The sequence below is a fragment of the Amphiura filiformis genome, chromosome 7, assembly GCF_039555335.1.
Source record: "Amphiura filiformis chromosome 7, Afil_fr2py, whole genome shotgun sequence".
NCBI classification, from domain to species: domain Eukaryota; kingdom Metazoa; phylum Echinodermata; class Ophiuroidea; order Amphilepidida; family Amphiuridae; genus Amphiura; species Amphiura filiformis.
In genome coordinates this window covers 12,903,456-12,923,285 of record NC_092634.1, presented here as the reverse complement: position 1 = coordinate 12,923,285, position 19,830 = coordinate 12,903,456, and the positions used below count along the sequence as shown (strand labels likewise).

The following is a 19,830-nucleotide window of genomic DNA, read 5'->3' as shown; positions in this document are numbered from 1 at the left end:
GAAACATGTTGTGTAAAAAGAACGAAAGGGATTTCATAGAACAAAATATGAAGCCCATTGCCAGTTTAACCACTAGTGCGCATTGTGTTGTATGACCTTTCTTTCAAACTTGGAATGAAGTGAATTGACACATGCGTTATGTAATCGATCATTTCTTCGCGATCAGTCAACCGATTCCAGAAAAATTAGCGTATAAGATGCAGAATAAGATGGGCTACACGCTGAGATTTTTGGATTCTGATATCTATTTTCCGACTTACGTCCAAATTCATTTGCCCGGTAATTCTTTCTGGGACACCCTGTACAGGAGAGGATGGCTATCTTTTGCTTTCAGGACAACACATGAGCCATTTGGATATGATTACGAAAATCATTAACCGCTACTTGTGTTTTGAGTATATCCCAAACCTATGGTCACGCTCAAGGAATTGCAAGGCCGAACATTGCTTCGTCTATTTTCATCAATTGCACAGCTTCATGGTCAGTGAGCACATAATCTCACCCACTAAGTAATGGGCCTTGCAATGGAAATTTCATCGTGTAAGCCCACCTTTAGAATTGAAAATGTCATGTCATAGAAATGTTACGTCACCGATGACCATCGTGTTGTGATATAATCCCGAGGATTATGATTTAACAATGACGGTTGAAGTGTATAGCAACGTGTCGGCAATGTGATTGGAACTTTGATGATGGTTAGTTGTGGTTCCTTCTCATCTACTATTTCCATGGTAGTACAAAGCTGTCTTTTTATCTAGTGTTTAGACAATGTTTACTCAACCATTGCTATCAATAGATGTTGCCATTTTTGACGACTTCTAACTTTTGAAATGCCCAAAATGAATCAATAAAACCATGGAGCTATTAAAAGATGGAGAAGAAATAGATTACGTAACGCATTGAAACCTTGTGCCGATTTGAAATCTGACAAGCTATTCATCGAAAGGTACCTTTTGTTTGGGACAAAGGGCTTCCGCCATTAAATCGGTAAGCTGACCCGACAGTGTATTAACGCTTTACCTAGCAGAGCACTGTCAATAAGTGATCAAATGAAAGTCGCGTGAAAGCGCCCAATGGAACGAAAAGTACCTATTGTTACGATGAAACCCAAGGGTGTGATTGAGTAGCCGTAAGCACAAAAGGCACACATTAGCCGCTAATGTATAGTCCGTTGTCACCCCACTGACATTAGGTGCTTCATTTAAATAAATTGAATGCGTTTGCTGAATGATTACATATCAAGGCTGCCATGTAGGCATTTCTATATATAGTACAATAATGGTATTAAATAGCTACGTATACATGTAACATATAATAAGTATACCGGTATAGGCCTATATATAAAAGTTGTTTCACAAATTTACCTTATATTTGATTTTAAGAAGGAGACTTGTCATAAACAGTGGCGTACTGAAGAGGGCAGCTCTTCTGTGAGAGGTCTTGGGAGGGATGAGGGTGGAGGAGGGATACGAAGAATGAGAGGGACTGGAGGAAGAGGGAAGAGGAAGAAATAAAGAGAAATAAATAAATAGACAGGTAAGGAAAATGATAGGAATGAGAGGGGACAAAACGTAAGAGGGGATGGAGAAGGGAAGGGAGATATTAAGAGGGAGTGATACTTTAGCAAGTACAGAGAAAGGAAAAGAAAGGAATGACAAATAAATGTAGGCCTTATAATAATTATTATAGAAACTAAACACACCCCCCCACACACACACACACACACGCATAGGCCTAACACTAGCAGCACTATAGGCAGCCATTCGATGATGTCAATGCCTTTATATGCGTTACGTATTTAAAAACGCCCGGTCAGATCTATTTTACACCTGCCAAGCACACCCCACCCAATTTCGAAAATTGGACGTTGAATGTACACTCTCATGAATATTGATTGGCAACATTTTCCAATATGTCAGCGCTCAAATCGGACACAATAGAACAATAGACCATTCAGTGCGTTGAATAAAACCGTGTATAAGATATTTGCGGGGATATTTGGGCGCGATTACAAAAAATTAGAAAATAAATGGGCACTTCTGGGTTGGGTATCTATAGAGGCCCTGCATGAAATTATTGATTGGCTCCAAACAAAGAATTTGAACCGGTGTCCTCCACCGTAGTTATGGCGGAGTACAGTCCATTCAATCAAATGTTGTCATCAACCTATTTGATCGTAGTGCAGGGTTATGTGTGTGAGACGAACTGTCACGGTAGATTGCAATCATGCTTTTGTTGAATGCATTTTGAGTAGTCTGCCATATTTACGGGATGATACGTCACATGCAATGCCTCTATAGATTCTATAGAATTTAAGTATGATATATTTTCGATGGTAATATATTTTCACTTTCAAAGTTTGTAGTTTTCATAATTGCAATTTCTGAATATTATATAAAAAGCGGGAATAAGTCTATAAATGTAAGAGTATCGGATCATTTTGAATGTTAATAAATACGAAACGCCGGCGGTAGACACCAGCGATATCAGGATTGCCGCGATTCTTGCAGTAGCTTTTATGAATAGAATACAATGGTGGATACAATAGCGGATACAATAGCGGAACAATAGAGCTCTCTTACGGGCAAATAAACCTCGTCGCGTTTTGCTAAATTTCACTTCTTCTTTTTCATGAACTAACCGTTATTTCATGAAGTAACCGTTATTTTTAAAACTTGGCAAAACCTCGACGCGAGGTTTTTAATACCGATATGGGAATCGGCATGAATGGTGGTGTTTCACAATACTGTCGTATTTGTGGGCAACATTCGGCTACGGAAAGTTGCCTACGAATACTTACTTATTTTGTTAATATCTCAGAAATAGTTAAATGCAGGCTATTGAAACTTGGTAGTATTAAAGAGTCTATTACTCTGCACCTATTGCTTAAATATTATTTACTATTCTCTCAGTTGGTGGACATGACACAGCTTTTAACATGTATTTGAAGGTAATGCATCTTTTTTACCTTTGTGCCATTTAGAATTTCTGACAGCTTAACACAATGAGAAAGATGTCTAAATGCAATGCATTTCAGTATTGGACATCAAAGCTTGTATCAATCGTACATTTATTTGTGACTTCCATTTTTTAAAGATATATCTAATGCTATGACAAATTGTATTCGTAGGTAATGTAAAAAATACCACTCGAAAACATATCACAAAAAGTTCATAATTATGTACAAATATGTGAACAAATTGAATACACGCCTTTCACGAAATCAATTTAGAAACTGATGTATATAGATGTTTTTAAAAATACCTTAAGAAATTTTTTTTTTTAAATGGGTCAAAATAGCCTATTTTGGGGTCTCTGTATCTAAGATTTTAACAGAAGGGGATCTTATTATATACTAGATTTCGCGGTTCTCGGGTTGGGTGGTTCTTGTGACTATCTGTAATTACCCAACACCCGTTACCCATATAGGCCTACTTGCCCTGACCTTTTAAACTACTAATAGGCCTCTGCACGTGTGCCGTTTTGGAATCCGATGAGATGCACCTGCACGATTAACCACACTGCAATGCTTTCCGATGCTCGCATTGCGCCCGTCGGTATAGGCCTACTCCGCGCACTACGCGATAGCTCGCACGCGATACGCACCGCGAGCACGCGTTAGCGAGCCACTCGCACGTGATAGCCCGCGGACAGAGGGACGGACGGACGGACGGACGGACACGCCATAATTAGTATTATGATGATGGCGCGATCAAGGCAAATAAACACAATACAAAAACGAAAGCCGATTGTTTAATACTTTTAAGTTATGGCCCTGAACATGCCGTGTACAATTTTCGTTGGATTCGACCATATATTTAAAAACAAGAAATGTCTTTAAAAAAGACAATGCCTCAAGAGATTCCAGCGGGCACCATCTGTTATTTGCCATAAGAGATACTTGAAATGCTAGCTTTAAGCCTAGTACAAGGAACTTATACGATGTCCTCATTCACAAACTGATACTATCTGTCCATCGTATAAGACTATTACCGTAAGGCAGCGTATTGAATGAATATTAAACAGTCAAGAATAAGCTCCGCCACCCGCTGTTTCGGATCCCTCACTGTCTCCCAAAACATCAAAAGCGTTGCACGTATACTTACTTAAGACTGTCCTTTTTCACATAACGCAGACAAAGTAAGGCCAACTTGCCTACAAATGGTCAAATTTTGGCAAGAAATATCTCTGTGTAATCCTATGCAAGTCCATCACATCGATATCGGCGATCGTATTTTTTTTACTGAAGTTAGGCTAGGCTGGTTACCACCAGCGTCATGCACGTGACGTGACACAGCTAAAAAAATCGGGGATCATTAAAACGTCAACAATTTCAAAATACGCAATGACAGTAAACTTAATGGCGAGCGGTCCGAATTTTGAGCCATACAAGTTTACGTGGTGAACTAGCTTTATTTAAGCCATCTTGCAATGGTAATAATTCTGATGTATTTAATGCAGGAATACTTGCATGCCGGGTGGTAATCCGAATAATCAGTCCCAAAACAAAATATTCATTTACTGACATGATCGATGGACCCTGCATTTTTCAATACCTTGATGCTGTAGCTTTCGTACAGAGTGAAGAAGGCTACACACAAGGAAGGCTATAATCACGTATCATGTGCCCCAGATGCGTATAGATAATAGAGGGCCTCCTTCAACTCCCAACTTGTGACCACGGAAATAGCTTAATAACTGTGTAGGAAATTTGAAATTTGGACACCATAAACTTCAGGTTGAAAGTCAAAAAGTGTCAATTGGTACACCTTGATACAGAAGTTATCATACAGTGATAGTAAGATTTTTTCAAATAAAATCTCTTTTCTGTAAAATTGATTGCTGTGCTGAAAAATGTTGCATATAATGGGTACTTGCTGTACAGTAATTCATTGTAACCCAGCAAACACAAAACGTTTTCGACATCATTCGCAAAAGGCTATAAAAGGTTGTCAGAAAACGTTTATATGTCGGGTTATATAAAGGGTATATTAAGAGTATAAAACGTTTTCATAACCTTAAAAAACATTTTGTGATAATCTACTGCTCAGCAAACAAAAATCTTTTACAGAAAACGTTTAAATGTCGGGTTATATAAAGGGTATAAAAACGTTTTAATAACATTCCAAAAACATTCTTGAAAACTTGATACAAAACATTCTAAACAGAATGTTATTTTTGAGTTGAAAAAATATTTTGCGAAAAATGTTTGCCCAAAATATTTTCAATAACGTTTTAAAAACGTTTTCATGACCTTTATATAACCGACATTTAAATGTTATTAAAAGGTTTTGAAAAAACATTTTAAGAACATATCTTGTTTGCTGGGTTCAAATATTTGAACATAATGTTATTTAAGTATTGACACAATATTTGGCAAAAATGTTTGCAAATGGTTTACAATAACATTTTTTGAAAACATTCAAAAATATTGTTGTAGTGTGTTTTCATACAAAACGTTTTAAAACGTTATCATGACCTTTATATAACCCGACATTTTAATGTTATTAAAACGTTTTTACCTAAACCAAAAGCCAAAATATCACTTATTTAAAACGTTTTTAAAACGTTTTTGTGTTTGCTGGGAAGGTACCATCAATGATGGTCACAGAATTCGGAAAAATACATTTGCCCATAACTTTGCTAATTTTTTCCTACAGATATGGTTGACCCTTCATTTTTCAAGTTAAATAATCACCTTTCTAAATAAAACAATTTCAATGTGAAATATCCTACTTGCAGGGTTGTCACCAGGACCAAAAAAGTACTAACAAGGCTACTTGGAAATTTGATGATCATACCTAGCATCAAGGGCTTAGGCAGCCAGCCGTGTAGGGAGTGTTTTACACACCCAAATTTGTAAATACACACCCAGTTTTTGCCCACTTTGTACACAAATTTTAAATTTACACACCCAGTTTTTTAAATTTACACACCCAAACCTTCTGATCCTGCCTAAGACCCTGCCTAGCATGGAGGACAGGCCTAGGCAAAATAAACCCTTTTTCTAATAATTTCTCCGCAAGCGTCATTTATGTCGACAAATTGTTCGCAAATCCACAGCAGGGTTGCAAATATTATGTCACTCGGAGTGTAGACTATGCCATAGTCGATTTTTGATAAATAAAAATGTTATTAATCATGATGAACGCATTCAGTTGAACTCGAAATTATACTGATATTTAGTACATCAAAATACTAGTATAAAATGGTTATGAAAAAGTTTAGGCTATATAATTATATTTGTGACAGTAAAAGTAAAGTATAGGCCCTACGCGTACGTAGGCTTATATTATTGAATGCAACATATCATAATGGCATAATTATAATGACACTTCAATACTGAACAATTCTAATTTTAGAATCTGCCAGTTTATTATCCGAAAAACCGACTATGGACTTTCACTTTTAAGCAGAACTTTACACCGGGACTCACACACTGTCAATCATACTTGTTTATCAATAAAATCTAACCACAAGACTAAGCATGGTGGTACAATACGCGCTAGATGCATACGTTCATCCACCAGCACAAAAGCGCCGCATTCCCTAGATAGTTGTGTACCATGTATAATTATAATGGTACCAGTACGCGTCGGGAGGATTTAAACAATAACGAGATCTGGGCGACCAATCACAAGCCAGATTCATTTTTAAAGATGCATTACATCATCACCAATTTTAGTTAGGCCAGAAATTGGCCTAACTCTCAAGGCAAAGTCAGTAGTCCACTTGGGAAGCTAGCAAACAGAGGGCGTACGGTGACTGAAAAGATCAGTTGTGAAAATCTATCAATTGTGCACTCATTAATTAAATCAGAGTTTTAAGCTTAAATGTAATAGCCAGAGTAGTGCACAATTGGCAAGTGGACTACGGAGAAGTCTACTCGGAGTGCGACAATTTGTACAGATAAATTTATCACAGGTATTTTTCTATTAATTTGGACGCTTTTGTGGATATTTGCCAATACAATTATACATCTGACATGTACATGGTATATGAATTATGATTATGTCTTCAGGCTGTCTTCAGTCAGTAGGAATTCAGATGAGTACATGCAGCTGAGACTAGTCTCAGGTTGTAGTAAGCTACAAATTTCAAATGTTGGAGGACTTGTTCTCATTGCTTACCTGTGTTTCACATCATATTTTGTGGTCAAAATGATTACAAATTGCAATCATTTCCGACGGCTAGTAAGGATTTGAATGCACACTAAACCCCGGGCCGTGACACTCGTATTCAATCCCTGTATAAAAGTGAATTCACTTTTCGGCAGTTGACACATCGTAAGTTTGAGTGACAGTTGCTAGGCATTTTAAATACACATAGTAACACTTAGCCTAAAATGTACGTACGTATGTACGACGAACGTATTGCGTACTACTTCAATAGTGAAACAGACTTATCCCCGTATTTAATTGAAAAAAATTCCATATTTGATTGCACCAAACAAAGATGGCGGATGTCGATCGAGTACGTGCTATTTTATCAGCAAAAATACAGCTGATTTAGCCAAAGTCAACATGGGGTCATCGGTTATAATATTTTCCTAGCATATTGAGCTAACACCACAGCTGCTTGGTTTTCACATTATACTAGTAATAAAATAAAGGAAATCAGTAAGCTTAAGACGAATATACCTAGGGGAGATCGGGGCAAAGTGGAACATTTTTTTGTCCAGCCCAAACAGGATTACGAAGCAAGCAAGGCAAAACGTAAGGTTTACAAGATACATATTTGGTGCATACGCACCAATATGAACCTAGCGCGAATCAACCTTTTTGTTCCTTACGACCGGAGGAAAAGTTCGACATATCGCACGACTCTGTAGGATATTTGATTAAAAAGATACAGAGTTAAGTGCACAAAGTACAATAAGTGACTATATCTCATTAACCAATGATCGTACAGATACGCGACCACTGAATTTTTTGTTCCTTATGACCAGACGAAAAGTTTGACATATCGCACGACTCTCTAGAATATTTGGTTAAAAAGATAGAGGGTTAAGTACACAAAGTAGAAAAAAGTGACTATATCTCATTAATCAATGATCCTACAGAGATGTGACCACTGACTTTTTTGTTCCTTATGACCAGAGGAAAAGTTTGACATATCGCACGACTCTGTGGGATATTTGGTTAAAAAGATAGAGAGTTAAGTACAGAAAGTAGAAAAAAGTGACTATATCTCATTAATCAATGATCCTACAGAGATGTGACCACTGACTTTTTTGTTCCTTATGACCAGAGGAAAAGTTTGACATATCGCACGACACTGTGGGATATTTGGTTAAAAAGATAGAGGGTTAAGTACAGAAAGTAGAAAAAAGTGACTATATCTCATTAACCAATGATCCCACAGAGATGTGACCACTGACTCTTTTGTTCCTTATGACCAGAGGAAAAGTTTGACATATCGCACGACTCTGTGGGATATTTGGTTAAAAAGATAGAGGGTTAAGTACACAAAGTACAAAAAAGGATGCAGCCAAAGATATGAGCTTGTAGTCACCTGCTCCGCAGCCGACTGATGATTCCGCTTTGCCCCGTGTTCCACTTTGCCCCGGTCTCCCCTAAATATTCGTATCAGGCTGAACTATTTAGGTGCCGTTCACAAAATAATTCGACATTTTTGTAAGACGGGGTGCAGGCCCTCTAAATATCCGTAAAATCCTTCACAGATACCTTATTTCAGATTAACTTCTTTAAAACAATAAAAACTTCACACATTCAAAGCTTTATTATTCTTTTCAAAGTCCAGAATCAAGTCAAACATTTTTATAATCACTCTTCAAGGCAAACATTTTACTACAACCCCGTATAAAGAATTTATGACCGTCCCTGCCATTTTTTTTTTCTAATGCATAATTCATTAGCCCGAAATGCAGACTTATTGAGCATTTTGTACCGTAAGAACTTCGTGTGGCAACATGGAAAACGTAGCCCAAATGTACTTGACAGAATGATTTGTCATGGCAATCCGGCTATTATTTCGCCCAATAGTCGTGTTTCATGTTCCAATTCCAATACATACTGCTTTCGGCAGAAAAAAAATGATTTGGTGTATTGACATACTATTTTAAATATTGTAGGCCCTATCAAACAAAGTTTGAATCTATTATACTTCCGATTTAGATTGTGATCATTCATAATTAGAGATAGATAAGATGTACCTGTTGTTTGCTTGCACTCTAGAACTCATGGGCAAGAACAATAGTCTTATTGACATACTGAAATAGCTGACTCTATAGTAGTTCTGATTGTGAAATTCGTTATTAGATACAAGAGGAAGATAAAAGATAGCTAATAATGTAATATACCGTAAAACCCCATCTACAAGCATATACCAAAGAAACGCCCTCAATAACATTAGTTGCTTTTGTATTTGGAGTTTGAGCAACTATATACTGGCACTAGGTGGCTATACATTCCATCTAAGTATATTGTAACACCAATCAATTATTGTATTGACAAAATAACGACTGCTTTGTTTCTCAGGATCATATAGCTCTATTGATAGAGATTTTGGCACTAAAGAGAGCACGTTCTGGGACCGGTTCCGTTTTTTTATTCTCGTTTTGATTAAAACTTTTTGACATGTTCTTTTCATCTATCTTCAAATCTACCTTTCTACTTTTAGGATTTCTTTTAAATTTAATTTTTATTTATTTTTTTATTTATTTATTTATTTATTTTTTATTTTTTGTTTTTTATTTTTTATTTTTTTAGTGATTTTGTGGTATTAATAAAAACCTACATGTTGCACCTTTGTGCCATCCCAATTCTTGAGGAATAGGTAGGGTGCGTTTTTGGCTTAAGCACGATTTTGTTTCTACTTATGAGTATAAGTGTGTCATCGACCCGAATAAAATGAGAGGGGTCTGCATAGCTGCACCATCGAAAAGTGTGGGGAACTCTCGCTAGAGGGCGTTTTTCAAAATGGCCGCCAAAATCCCTTAAAATCACCATAACTTGGTCAGAGAAGCACCCAGCAGCACGATTCTGATGTCCATACCCATGTTTTCAGGGTCAAGGAATCCAATATAGTCGTTTACAACAGCCTAGGATCTATCATTCCAAAATTTCTGCCAAACTTTCAAAATGGCCGCCAGTGAAAATCAATTTATATCTCGGGTGCAGAAAGTCCTAGAAGTATGATTCAGGTATCTATACCCATGTTTACAGATCCATTGGAATAATCTAGAACAGCACAGGACCTTAAAATCCCAAGATGGCCGCCAAAATGTAAAATTAACCACCACTAAAATGCAGAATTTTGCCTATATCTTATCTTATCTTATCTGTGATTTAGACGGCCTTCATCATCATCAGTCGGCTGCGAAGCAGGCGACTACAAGCTTTCTCTAACTAATGCGATCTTGGGCAAGCGAAACAATTTTGTTTGGCTGCAGCATCCCTTCAGTATCTCCCAGGAGGTGCTGGACATACTGTTAAGTACAGTGTGCGCGGCCGTCCCGGTTTCCTATTCCCATGTGGTGGAATATAAAGCGCATATTCTTTCACAGGCTTGCCATCTTCAAGACGCAGTATATGGCCGAGAAATTTAAGTTGATGAATCTTGACTCTGGCAACCAGTGGAGTGGTGTTGGTCAGGTTGTAGATGGTTTCATTTGGAATCCGATCCACACGCTTGATGTTTAACATCCGGGGTTTACCTTAGCATAACGCAGTCTAAACCCCAGATAAGGTATCTAACCCTCAGATAAGGCGCCGTAACACCAGATTAAGGGACGTAGTCCCCAGATAAAGCAGTCCAAACCCCAAATAAGGCGCATTAACCCTAAATAAGGAACATAAACCCCAGATAAGGCATCTAAACCCCACGTAAGGTGCCTTAACTCTACATAAGGGTTGTAAACCCCAGATAAGGGTCGTAAACCCCAGATAAGGGTCGTAAACCCCAGATAAGGTATCTAAACCCCAGATAAGGTGCCTTAACTTCAGATGAGGGACGTAAACCCAGCTGCAGTGACGCAAAGGCTGGCAACCGATTTTGATAACAAAAAACCCGTTTTTACCCATATTTTCACTGTTTTTGCAGCCAATTCATGACCGTTTTCAACCATGAATTTTCAACCGTGTGAATTTAGCGACATTTGGATCCAAACTGACGGAGCCTTTCAATCTTCATATTACTAACACACAAACATACATACATACAACATTCCCCTATTTATAGTAAGATTATTATTATTATTATTATTATTATTATTATTATTATTATTATTATTATTATTATTATTATTATTATTATTATTATTATTATAGAATGGACGATAAATGGCACGTTATTGGCTATTGAACATATGAATGACACCGACGTTAGTGGGGTTGTAGCAGGTAAGAAGTGCACAGCTCAAAATACTTCAGATCACAATCATATACTTATTCAAATGATCTAATATGCAGTGGCGTAACTAGACATTTCCATTTTGGAGGGGGCAACCGGGGGCTAAAATAATAAATGAGGGGGCAGGCATCGTTCATGCTGTTTGGGTTTGTAAGCGCGTCAACACGCTCATCGTACTGGGCGACACGGGGCACACCGTCATCATCCCTATATCTTCGTGTCAAAAATTGCCGTGATAGTACGGCGAATCCTCTCGTTTTTCAATAGCTACGCATGGCGATTTTGTTCGAGATAGGCCGAGCGACTCAGGCTAAGCATAGTACGACTATCATATGAGATACCATCAAGTTCTATTCTACACATTATTACGATTTGCGCATGCTCTAGTATCCCATATGGTGTTACTATTACAAGGAAATTCGATTTGTTTGGAGGTAAAACCAAGGTTTTGTTTTAAATACACTAACTTGAAATTAAATACACTAATTAGCGGTCATCACTGTTTGCTCTGGATACATTTTTACTGCATTTTTGGCGTAACGATTTTTAAATCGAAAGTTAAAATTGTGATATATTTAATTTTGAGAATTACAATTATATAAAGGAACACATTAATGATCCAGGTGCGTGTATAATAGCAAATTCGATCACACGTGTATATCACAATGCATATGTAAACTGTCTTTATCTGTGTCAACAATAGAATATTGATCACCAAGGGAGCATGGAGCTTTATGAAAAAAAAATATTTATAATATAGCGTGTTGACACTGTGCGGGGGGGGGGAGGAGTCTTGGGATCTGCTTGTAATTTGTGCCCGGACAGTGGCGTATGTTTTTGACATGGGATGGGGTTGGAAAAATTGTCTTGAAGTATAGTGAATCCAGCACCTTTTGGCGACAGAAAAAGTTGAAGGTACAAATGCGCACGAAGCGCGCGAATTTTTTTTGCATATTGAAGCTAAACTGGTGACATATGGTATAAATATGGAATAAATGCGCACGAAGCGCGCAAAAATTGGGTTTTTTTAGGTTACAATGACCCAAATGACCCCTCCACCCCCGCGCTATGACCCAAATTCCCCCCCCCCCCCACCCCCTTAGTTACGCCACTGCTAATTTGACGTAACAAAGTAAAGTAAGTCAACATTAGTCACTGATATTGGTCATGCTGGTACAGGTAAGCCGACATATGCCTTTGATATTGGACATCCTGGTACAGGCAATACAACATTAGTCTCTGGTATTGGACATCCTGATACAGGCAATACAACATTAGTCTCTGGTATTGGACATCCTGGTCAATACAACATTAGTCTGTGGTATTGGACATCCTGGTACAGGCAATACAACATTAGTCTCTGGTATTGGACATCCTGGTACAGGCAATACAACATTAGTCTCTGGTATTGGACATCCTGGTACAGGTAATACAACATTAGTCTCTGATATTGGACATCCTGGTAGAGGCAATACAACATTAGTCTCTGGTATTGGTCATCCTGGTACAGGCAATACAACATTAGTCTCTGGTATTGGACATCCTGGTACAGGCAATACAACATTAGTCTCTGGTATTGGACATCCTGGTACAGGCAATACAACATTAGTCTCTGGTATTGGTCATCCTGGTACAGGCAATACAACATTAGTCTCTGGTATTGGACATCCTAGTACAGGCAATACAACATTAGTCTCTGGTATTGGTCATCCTGGTACAGGCAATACAACATTAGTCTCTGGTATTGGACATCCTGGTACAGGCAATACAACATTAGTCTCTGGTATTGGACATCCTGGACGGTTAAGACGAAATTAGTCTCTGATATTGGTCATGCTGGTGCAGGTAAGACAACATTGGTCACTGACAAGCCTCAAAATAAAATAAAAAATAAAAAAAATAAGCAGATCTGGACCAGGAGCCACACGTTTGGAAAAAACAGCTCCTGGTCCTGTGATTATCTAGTGAACCAGGAGCCAGTTTTTAAAGATCTATGAGTCATTTTAATTGTACACATTAAATACAAAACCTGCTTTAACTATAGGCTCTATTTAAAAAAAAATGTAGAGCCTGGTTCATATAATTTTGGTGTGGACCAGGAGCCAAAATGTTATGACCATTGGGTAAATGGCCGGCTCCTGGGTGCCTGCTTATTTTGAAGCTTGGTCACTGATGTTAGTCATGCTGGTAAAGGTGAGAAGACACTAGCCTCTGATATTGGTCGTCCTGGTACAGGTATTACGCCAACATTAGTCTCTGATAATAACAACGGATTAACTAAAATACCATCCATTATTTTCAAACCTTTCCACAGATTCAAATAGCTGTATTAGGAGTGCCAATACCATGAATACTGTGCCAATCCATTGTCATTGATTGATATTTGACGCCGTGGAACGGATTGAAAATGAGGTAATTTCGTAAAATTCTTATATCAAGAACGGATCGGTCATTTGCGATTATGTTTAAATTTTCACGATGACACCAACAAGTCATGTGGCCGAGCGGTCTAAGGCGCTGGTGATATGTCGATACTGTATACATGATAGCGGCGCAGTACAGCGTGGGTTCGAGCCCCACCTCTGCCGAACTAATTTCCTTTTTTTTTAAATTTCATATTATGTTAGGGAAATGTGGCTGGGAGAATTTATATATGACGAAGTGTGGTGTGGACTAAAATGTCAACGGTGACCTCTATGATAATGACAAACATAAACATACAGTCAACATTCAGGACTGGTCAGACGATATCGCAGTAAGCAATCTTATTCGAATTGTCCACTCAGAAGAAAAAAGACATTTTTAACCTGGTACCATTCTCATCAATGGCAAAAGAAGTATGCTACAAACAGATGAAATTGGTGTGATCAGAAAAATTGTCCAATCGGAGATATGCTTAATCACCAAAGAAACGCTATCGACTCCGGATGATAAGTGCATCCATACAAAGTAATTGTGGAACGTGAGTGTCTGTAGATCAACATAACCTGGTCATAATTGCAGATGGTGCGCCAACTGAACCGTATGAGTGTAAATCGTTTTACATTGTTCAGTAGGGAGAGATATTATTTTGTATAGAGGCCTTGCATGAGTTTATCGATTGACTCCAAACAAAGTATTTGAACCGGTGTCCTTCACCGTAGTTATGGCGGAGTGCAGTCCATTCAATCAAATGTTGTCATCAACCTATTTGATCGTAGTGCAGGGTTATGTGTGTGAGACGAACTGTCACGGTAGATTGCAATCATGCTTTTGTTGAATGCATTTGAGTAGTCCGCCATATTTACGGGATAATACGTCACATGCAAGGCCTCTATTAGATTCTGCTTACGACTGCGAAGACTTCTTAATGCGTATAAAGGTAATTCATTATCGTATTTTTCATAAATTGACAAATACCATAACTAATAAACCATCCCATGAAGCACCTTACGGGATTCGACTATAGCGACCATGGTAAAATCGGCCCCGTCTGTTTGAAGATATTAGAGACATTGCGATTTTCCAAACGCAGCACGTGGAACGTACGTTTTCACGTACGTTTTTACGTACGTTAATACGATGTTAAATATTACTAGTCTCGGTGTCTACGTTTGGAAATCGCAATGTCTCTATTAGAGAGATTGCGATTTCCAAACGTAGGTATCGGACGTACGTCGATCTATTCAAAACCACTCTCCTGTATCGAAGCGAGGTCACGTATTTAGCCAGTTTTGAAAATTTTCCACGTGCGAAATCAACGTAGATACATAGTTGAAAATGCACAAAATTTGTCCATTTCACAATATGTTAAAGACAGTCAAGGATAATGAACATACGAAGGAAAGTCTAATTATTATTATGATCCTTTTTGTTTGTAACAAATCATTATAATAAAGGTACAGCGATGTGTTAAAAATTGACTAAATTTATACGCAATGTCCATACGCAGACATTGCCCATTGAAATGTGTGTGATACTTTGTGTTTAAAAAATGACATTGCGATCACACAATTTGGACACCAACGTAATATAAAACGCATGTGCTACATAAAAATGAGCTGATTTTACGACATGTCGAAATTCTTGCAAAGCACCTAATTTTCAGGACAAAAAAGTCTCATTTTGAAAGTAAAGTCATGATATATGTATGTATGTAGTGATCCTTAATCTACCACAATATATGGTTTTGGGCAACTATAATATTTGGGGAGCACAAAAATGCAATCAAGTTTAAGCAGCATGTTAAGTCAAAATTGATATTCCGCGAAAACCAACTTAAGCGATGAGTTCCTTCGAACGAGACAGATTTGACCTAGAAAAAAGTTGACGTCATGAAATGACTGTGCCTGCTTTGCGAGAAAGGATTATAAACATTATCAATGCACAGAACGTATACTGTTGTTGTTCACAGAAAAAAAACCATCAGAATTAAGTATTACAAATTTAATGGTTTTTATATGTTAGTAAATTGTGATATTACAATTCATATGTATATCAATAAGTCAATTGAAGCCGTACAAGTTATCGCGAATTTACGACCGTAAAATGTAGACACTTCTTTTGTCTAGATTAGCATCAACACTCGCATCTCACGTTTTCGAGTCAGAAATTAACTCCCGAAACCGAAAAAAGAAATTATCTTCGTTCAACTTTTCAGTAGGCAACAAAAGACTAGAATAAAAGGATTGTTCATGCTAACACTTCAAAATAACAACGAGATCCGAAACCGAAAACTGAAACCGAAACTGAAACAGAAAAGATAAAACGACGGATAGTATTGTTTTCCCAGACCGAAGTGTCATATTCGGGACTGCTGGGGTTTCATCTTTTTCTTCTGTGCCAGGCGGTGATGGAAGCGATATCGCCAATTTTGAGGTCGCCATTGGATTAACACATAATCATGAAATCTTCACAAACAATTCTAAATTTGTTATGTGGTGTCAAAGCAAAATTATCTTACTCTAAAACCGTCGGGGTTCGACAAAGTACCCCACTGCAAGTATGTTAATTTTCCATTTGTAATTGCTAACCGTGTATTTTGAATGGGGCTAACCCTGTATCTTCGCCAGCCTCGTACATCACGTGTTGCGCTTCCTATGCCGCCTGTTCTGTGCCAGACATTATTGAAAGCTTACAGTGTACTTTACTTGTGAATCACGTAAGGACGCATGACGTGTAGATCTTCGGGTTAACTTGAATTGGGCGGATAAAATGTGATATTGGGTGTTTCGTCTTTTTATCTGATTTGAGGGGTTATATAAAGGAAAATTCTTTTTATTGTTTTAGATATTGATTCTATATTTCATGGGCTTTATTTTGATATCAAATAATGTTTTCTTTTAATGGTCGCTTTAAGCAGAGTGCAGCGCAAAAGTTTTAAAAGCATGATTTACTATTTTAGCTAAATTCGTATGATAAGCCTGTTTCAGCAGTCCCAAAAAGAACTAGACATAGCTGTGGTCTAAGAACACGAACACAGCCGTGTTGTGACCCCTTAATGATCTTTGACCCCAACATATATGAAAACTCCATAGATGTTGGCTAAAGTCAATGCATGGGTGCACGTGGCATCAATTTGCTATGTTATATGTGACAGAAGGGGCATTTTGAAGGTTTTTGTCTCAGACCGGAAGTGACCCCTTAATGACCTTTGACCCCAAATAAAAAAATACCACATATGAATTGGGTAACCACAATTCATGTGTGAACAAACCGTTACTGTCCTACGTTTTTCTTAGCTAATAACATTTTTGAATGTATTTCGTTTCATACCGGAAGTGACCCCTTAATGACATTTGACCCTAAATAAAAAATACCACATATACACAGGGTAACCACAATTTATGTGTGAACATACCGTTACTGTCCTATGTTTTTCTTAGCAAATAAAAAATTTTGAAAGTTTTTCGTTTTATACCGGAAGTGACCCTTTAATGACCTTGGACCCCAAATATGTGAGGACCCCATAGACACTGGGTAATAACAATGCATGTGTGCAAGTGGCATCATTGTCCTACGTAATTTGTGGGAGAAGAAGCATTTTTAGTTGAAATCACGTTTTTGACCCCTGCGTGACCTTTGACCCCACGATTTTCATCATGTGACATGTAGGGACACGGTCAATGATTGTTGTTACCAAGTAACGTTAAAATCGATGTAAGTATGTGAATACTAGAGCAAATGTAATGGTCGACAGAAGAAGAAGAAAGAAGAAGAACTAGACATAGCTGTGGTCTAAGACCACGAACACAGCCATGTTGCGACCCCTTAATGACATTTAACCCCAAAATATATGAAAACCCCATAGACATTGACTAATGTCAATGCATGGGTGCACGTGGCATCAACGCTATGTTATTTGTGGCAGAAGGGGGATTTTGAAGGTTTTTCGTCTCAGGCCAGAAGTGACCCCTTAATGACCTTTGACCCCAAATAAAAAAATACCACATATGAATTGGGTAACCACAATTCATGTGTGAACATACCGTTATTGTTATACCGGAAGTTACCCCTGTTACGAGTCATACTTGACTCAAGGCCAAAATCACCTTTTACCCGAACTCACACGAATGCACAACACAAATACACTGTTTGATTAAGCTAACAAAATCTAAGCCTTTAATTGAAAGTAATGTATGATTGGTACAATATATGACAACAAAATGCACATAAAATAATCACACAATCACAATAATGTTTTAACTTATTAGTACTTGAAGATAACAAAGTTCTTGCAATGTTCTGGACGGCTGATGTATATATCCTTAATCACTTGTCCTGCGAAAATCAGCGAAGTCCATTGTACACTTGCATCTATAAATCCTTGCGTATAAAATCCTCACACGAAAATGGTGCTGCTTTCTCCCAAATACTGAACTCCTTGCGTCGTTCTCCAAACACGTTTATAACTCATTGCGCAGTTCTCCAAATACTAAACTCCTTGCGCCGTTCTCCAATACTAAACTCCTTGCGCAGTTCTCCAAATCTCTTTACTCCCTTTTGACAGACTTTACAAGCTTTGAATCAGTCATCAGCATGACGACGAATATCACAAGATCGGAATGTCTCTACACTATCTTCTCCGTTCAGCGGCCAAATACTTAAATATAGCGCCTTCGCTATAATTCCAATGCTGATTCAATATCCAACACTTTGTGAATATTTTGCTGCACCATACACACACAGCTCACTGCTTCATAATAATTAAATGTCTGTGTAATAAACATATTGACATTTGCTTTTATAGCAACCAAAACACACATCTATCAATAGCCACTCTGTCATATTACAACACTTCCTGTGGGTAATTCCAAAATCTTATCCATTTCACAATCCAAGGGATTTTCCCAAGATTATTAATAAAATGAATCTTCTAGAGATGAAGAGGGGGTTCCCCCAAACAATCTAAGATTAGATATGATTCCATTTGTTTTGATCACTGAATTCCCATTCCCCTTGTCGCATATTTCTCATGACATACTTTCAACTTGTAAACAAACAAGGGAAGAGGCCTACGCATCATACACTGGAACATGGAAACATTCAAACAGTACAAACTAGCGCACGAGATCAAATTAATGATGCTTAATCGTATTCTTAATATATCAATATACAGGGGAAAGAAGAATTACGCATCGCACACTAGCACAATTAAACATGAATTTACAAGTGGAAACATTACATGCATAGGCAGATATACCAGAGTAAAAACTCCGGACATACCTGCCTGTGCGGGGACTCGAACCCCAGACCTCTCGCTTGTCGGGCGAGCGCTCTACCACTGAGCTACACAGACTGTCCCTGATAAACAGGACTCAAGTCTGGTACTTATGGATATGAGCAGTCATGCGGAGTAAACAGTACACACAACACATTACATACCAGTGTACGAGATCAAACAAAGTTAAATAATTAAATTAAATAAATAATTAAATTAAATTAAATTAAATTACTGAGGGCACATCACACCCTCCCCCTTAAAAGAAGAAAGTTTGAATGTAATGAAAACTTTCTTAAATGTTTTCCTCTTTTACATTAACTTCAACATAATATCCACTCTGAGTGTTTAACTCATCATACACAGTGACTACTTGTCACACACACCTTCCTTTTTAAAGGAATGTTTTGTTTGTCATTTTATGCAATTCTGGACAGGGCATCAGCCATGTCTTTGGTTTTTGTTCTTCATCCTGTTGATGAAGATGAGGGGATTGTGATATGTGAATACAAGCACTGGGTATACTGTGGTACCCAAATACACATCAAAATGTAGCAATGCTAATAGCAATGCTAGACACTCCTTCTCAATTGTGGAGTAATTTCTTTGGTGCTTGTTGAACTTCCTGAACAAATGGGGTGATCTATTTGATCTTCACCCTCTTGCATCACAACACTTCCACATCCTATGTCACGGGCATCAACAGTCAACTTAAACTGCTTCTGAAAATCAGGTGCAGTAAGTACTGGTGAACTTGT

At 37.8% G+C, this 19,830-nt stretch overlaps 1 non-coding gene across 1 annotated transcript; it reads right to left on the bottom strand.

Moving 5' to 3' along the window:
- Nucleotides 1-19,078: 19,078 nt before the first annotated feature.
- Trnav-gac (transfer RNA valine (anticodon GAC)) lies at nucleotides 19,079-19,150 on the bottom strand. The gene has a single exon. It is a non-coding gene; the product is annotated as a tRNA-Val (tRNA).
- Nucleotides 19,151-19,830: the final 680 nt, after the last annotated feature.